Below are 6,000 nucleotides of genomic sequence, written 5' to 3'. Positions count from 1 at the left end.
CACGGAATGGGCCTGGAAGTATTGTCGTAAGCGCCGGGAGGCCGTGAGGAGTGCGAAAGCGAGTTTTTCTAGACGTGAGTAGTGAGTCTCTGCGTCTTGTAGGACCTTGCTTATGAAGTATATGGGTTTTTGTTCTTTCTGCTTGTTTTCGCGGATGAGTGCTGCTGCGAGTGCCTCTTCCGTTATGGAGAGGTATAGGTAGAGGGTCTCCCCTGTTTGGGGTTTGGAGAGAACAGGTGGTTCCGCTAGGACTCTTTTGAAGTGTTGGAAGGCTTCTTCGCATTCTGCTTTCCATTTGAAGGGAGCTCCTTTTTTCATCAGTTTGAAGAAGGGGATTGCTTTTTGTGCCAACGCTCCGAGGAAGCGGGATAGCACTGTGAGCCGGCCGGTGAGCTTTTGGATGTCGTTGAGGTTTTTTGGGCATGTCATGTCGAGGACGGCGCGGCATTTCTCCGGGTTAGCTTTGACTCCGCGTTACGTGATCATGAAGCCGAGGAATTTTCCTGCCTCCATTCCGAAGGCGCATTTTGTCGGGTTGAGTCGCATTCGATGCTTTCGTAGGGTGTTCATTATAAGCCTGAGGTCGCTGATGAGTTGTTCGCCGGATTTGGTTTTGGCGAGCATGTCGTCTATGTAGACTTCTAATTTGGTTCCGGACAGATTTTGAACTATCTTATTTACGAGCCTTTGGTAGGTTGCTTCAGCGTTCTTTAGGCCGAAAGGCATGACCATGTAGCAGTATGTCCCGTCGGGGGTGATAAACGCTGTTTTTTCCTCGTCCGATCGGTGCATCAGTATTTGATTATAGCCGGAGTATGCGTCCATGAAGCTGAGGTATCGATGGCCGGATGCGGCGTCTACTAATCCATCGATGTTGGGTAGGAGGAAGGCGTCTTTTGGACAAGCTTTGTTGAGGTCCGTATAATCGACGCATATTCACCATTTCCCGTTGGACTTCTTTACTAGTACGATGTTTACCAACCACGTCGTGTATGGTAGTTCTCTGACGAAGTTTGCCTCGAGTAGGGCCTTCACTTGTCTATTGACCTCGGCTGCCCGGTCCTGGGACATTTTTTGTCTTCTTTGTGCCACGGGTTTGGCTTTGGGATCTACGGCTAGCCGATGGGACATTAGGTCGAGATCTATTTCGGACATGTCGGCTGGTGTGAAAGCGAATAGGTCTCTGTTTTGTTTCAAAAATTGAGAAAGGTCTTCTTTAAGGTCGTATGGGAGGTTCCTGTTGATGAAAGTGTATTCATCTTTGGTTCGTCCTATTTGTAGTTTTTTCATGTCGCCTTCTGGTTCTGGCCTGGGCTGGCCGTCTTGTTGGGAGTCCAAGTCGACTAGGAATATCCCAGCCGCGTCGCGAGACTTCTTCCGTAAAGCAAGACTGGTGTTGTCGCATTCTGCTGTGACCTCGCAGTCTCCGTGAATAGTGGCGATGGAGCCGTCTTCCGCTATGAATTTCATAAGGAGATATTTGGTAAAAATGATGGCGGAGAAGTCATTGATCGTTTTCCTTCCGATGATGACGTTGTAGGCGGTGGAATCTTTAGGACCACGAATTCGAACAGAATTCTCTTTCTTTGGTTGCCGGTCCCTATGGTGAGGTGTAGGGTGATGGAGCCGTCTGGTTTGAGGAAGTTATCCCCAAGTCTTGTGACGCCATTGCGGTGTGTTTGGAGGTTTTCGTTGCGGAGCCCGAGCTTGTCAAAGGCTCCTCGGAAGAACTAGTCCCGTTCCGATTCTTGCCGAGATGACGAAGGGTGCATCTACGGCCGAGGTGCCGTGCTGGCAGTCCTTGGGTAGGAATTTTATCGTTTTGTCGGGGGTTGTAGATGGGGCTTGATCTCTGACGGCCAAGAGGTCCTTTTTTAGTGTCGATTTTGATTTGCCTAATATGTCTTTGCCTGTGATAACGTTTACTATTATGGTCGGGTCGTCTTCTAGACTTTCCTTGAGAGGTTGTTTTTGTGTTCTCGCGTTGCGTCCTTCTCTTTCAGGTGACCTGTCCATTTTTGCGCGTTTTGGTTCTCTGATGATTTTGGCGAACTCTAGGAGCTTGCCGTCTCTTATGGCTTGTTCGAGGACATCTTTGAGGTCAAAACAGTCTTGTGTCCTGTGCCCGTAACCTCGGTGGTAATCGCAGTAGAAGGTTTTGTTGCCGCCAATTCTTTCTTTGAGCTGTCAGGCCTTTGGGATGATACCTCGGTTAGCTATTTGGTGGTATATTTCGGTGATCGGGGCTGTTAGGGGTGTGTAATTAGAGAATTTTCTGATTCTGGGTGGTCGGTTTGTGCTTGTTGGTTTGGGGTGGTCTCGCTGATTTTCTCTGGGTGGTGGGTTATATCGGGATGCCGGGTTGCTATGTTGCTGTTTATTGTCGGCGACGACCTGGCTGACCTCCTCATCATTGATGTAATCTTTGGCGACATTTTTTATCTCGTGCATTGTCCACACTGGTTTGGTAGTGAGGTGCTTGCGAAAATCTTCATTCATGAGCCTGTTGGTTAAACAGAGGCTTGCGACGGAGTCCGTGAGTCCGTCGATCATTAGGCATTCGATCATTGAAGCGGTCGAGGTATTTCCTCGTGGACTCGTCTTGTTTCTGTGTGACCCCTAGTAGGCTGATGGGGTGTTTGGCTTTAGTGATTCTGGTTGTAAACTGGGCCATGAACTTTCGCGAGATGTCGTGGAAACTGGCTATAGCTCCGTTAGGGAGGGCGTTGAACCATTTGATTACTGGTCCGGCTAGGGTTACCGGAAAAGCTCTGCATCGGACTGCGTCGGCTGCTCCTTCTAGGTTCATCCTGACCTCGAAGGCCGTCAGGTGTTCCTGGGGATCTTTGGTTCCGTCATATTTCATGTCCGTGGGTTTATCGAAACCTTTGGGGAGTTTTGCTTTTAAGATCCTTTCCGTGAAGGGAGTTGCTCCCGTTATTGTGTGGTCGTTTCTCGTGCGTTTGGTTTCTCGGTATCTTTGGTCGTCGTCCGTGTGAATGGGATCGTGAAATATGCTGCGGTTGTATCTTTTGCTGTGTCGTCGTTCTGGTGATCTGTTACGTGAGGTGCTCCTACCATGTCTCTTGGCGTGTCGCCGTTCTGGCGATCTGCCATGGTGAGACATGGATCTAAAGGTTGTGTGACTCCCGTGTTCGGCGTTGTGCCTTTCTTTAGTGGCAACCCGACCTTCGAGTTCCTGTACTCTGTGGCAGAGTTCTCGGATTATTTGTGCTGACTTGTCTTTCAGATTCTCGGGATTCTGGGTTTTGGCGGGGTTGTTTTCTTTGTTATGGACAGTACTTGCTATCCTCCCTGGGAGCGTGGCTTCTTGGTGTTCAGGAGTAGGGTTTCGTGTTCGGGAGTTATATTGGTGGCTTATGGAATGCTCTTCACGTTCGTCCGCCATTCCGACTTGACCGGCGTAAGTTTTCCCCATAGACGGCGCCAATGTACTGGATGCCTCCGGTACGGGTTGAGTGATGGGTCGGAAACCTGCGGGTCGAGTCGGATGCTGGATCACTTGATTGGAGTAATGGGGGGAGGTACCTGCAAAGACACTCCGACGCTCAAGTCAGAATGGATCTAAGAGGTAGAAAGTATGGTGAATGAATGAATACCTGGGGGGACCTGGGTCCTCTATTTATATGTGATGGTAGCTATCTTATCTTATCTTGTCTGGTTAAGATAAAGAAAACGTTTGAATTCGAAAGTCGGTTAGAAATTCTAGAAGGCCGGCTTTTGGGCTTTCTAGGAGAGCGAGACGGGTTGGACCCGGATAGCCGGATTTGAATTCAATCCCGGGTCATAGATCCGTGGGCTGGATCCGTAACACTTTCAAAATTAATTTCCTACATAAATCCCACTATAGGAGTACAAATACAAAGTGTACGTCAGCAGAACAATAATACCTAATGAAAAAGTTGCACCCACTCCCGTAGTTATCACCATAACAATTCTTCATATTTTTATGTATAAATATTAATTTTGAGGCTTGTTTTTTATTTTATATATTTTTGTAGAAGTTACATCAACTCCTTAGATTTAATAAAAAAATTTTGGTATTGATTCTACTTGAATAAACACGGTGATAGTATAAATTATTTTTTTAATATTATATTGTATGAATGACCAAAATTAAGGGTGCACATAATTCGGTTCGGTCCGATTCGAAGACTCGGCTCGATCTCGAATATTTTAGGAATTAATTTAATGTGATTTTATTAGATCTAGAATTAGGTAAGAGTCTCAAAAATAGATCTAATCATTTCGAGTCGGATTTGAATAAAGGCAAACCCAGCTTCCTCCGACTTATGTGCACCTTAAAAAAACTAAAAACGATATATATGTTTTAAATTAATTTCAATATTATGATATATTAATTATAAGCTTATTGTTTTATTTTTAATCACACTTGTTGAATTAGAAAATAGATAAAAAAAAGGTATCAAATTAGAATTTATGGACAAATTCAAATTCAAATATGAATATCAACTTTTTTTGGTAGCAAGTTTCTCTTTATAAATAAGTACATCATAAATAAGTTTTTTTATATAAATTATTGTTAAATCTATAAAGACCCGATTTTCACCCGATTTAGACCTGGTATAATTGTGGCTCGAAAATGTTTAGGTTTCATCGGGTATAGGACTGGGCTAAAGTCTAAAAAATAGATCCGGTATATATTTTAGAGGCAGGTCTGAATTAGAACAAATTGATTTCACCCGACCATGAACATCTCTAACTAGAATAATCAACATGTGACTGTCAAGTGGAAAAAATTAAATGAATATTTTTTCTTTTGTCATGTTGAACCTTTAATATATTATATAATATATATTTAAAAATTATATGTATAGTGAAGGAAGTAGAGTTAAATCTACGAACTCCTTTTTATAAAATGTAAAGTAGTCGTTAGGGTTGAAAGTGAATCAAGCAAGCTCATGAGTCAGTTCGAGCTCAACTCGTTAATAACTCAATAAGCTGAATTGTGAGCTGATGAGCTAAGTTTGAGTCCAGAATTAAGCTTATAAATTGAATAAACCAAGCTTGAGTTTGGATAAGTTTAACTTATTAGCTCGTGAGTTGGTTCGATTATATACATATATATATATATATATATATATATATATATATATATATATATTAATACACATATTCTATATACATTTAGTTTATACTTTTAATATTTTATATATATATATATATATATTACTGTTCTTATTTAAAATTTTATAATTATTTTTATATAATTTTGATGTAGAATATAAATAAAAATTCATAATTAATAGATACGCAATATATAAAATTAATATTTTTTATTATATATAAGTTATAATTTATTGATATAAAATTATAAATTGTGTTCCTGTTATTTAAGTCAACTTGTGAGATCGAGTCGGCTCATGAGCTTTCGGTGAGCCAATCTTAAGCTTAAAAAATAGGCTCGATTGTTAATGAGTTGAGTCGTGAGTCAAGTTCAATTTTCGTGAGTCAAGCTTGAGTTTGGTTTAACTCAACTCAACTTAACTCACTTTTAGTCCTCGTAGCCATTAAGCTAATTATTTAAATTACTAATTTAATACGTTTGTTATTTAAAGACTAATAGTGCAAAAATTTGGAGTTAGAAAAATAATGACAAAATATTTATCTTTGTTTATGTTATTTTAATTTTATTAAGAACTTGATAATTATGTTATTTATAATTTTATGTTGAATTTTTTTAAAATTTTATTATTTTTAATATTAATTTGAATTAATTTTTTATTTTATTAATATATATGAAATATGAAATGATTGAATTTTATATTTGTTTAAAAAAATTGATTTTCTTACTGATAGGATGCGAGTAGGGTTGAAAACTTTAAGATGTGGATAGAATTATCTTTCAACCCGTCAATAAAATAGAATTAAGTTTTAAAAATGTATGTGAATAAAATTAAAAATAGAATAGTTCTAAATCTTATCTTATCATACTCCCTATTTCTTACCAATCTTAAG

This window comes from Arachis stenosperma, chromosome 9 (genome assembly GCF_014773155.1).
Source record: "Arachis stenosperma cultivar V10309 chromosome 9, arast.V10309.gnm1.PFL2, whole genome shotgun sequence".
In the NCBI taxonomy this organism is placed as follows: domain Eukaryota; kingdom Viridiplantae; phylum Streptophyta; class Magnoliopsida; order Fabales; family Fabaceae; genus Arachis; species Arachis stenosperma.
This window is presented reverse-complemented; position numbering follows the sequence as displayed.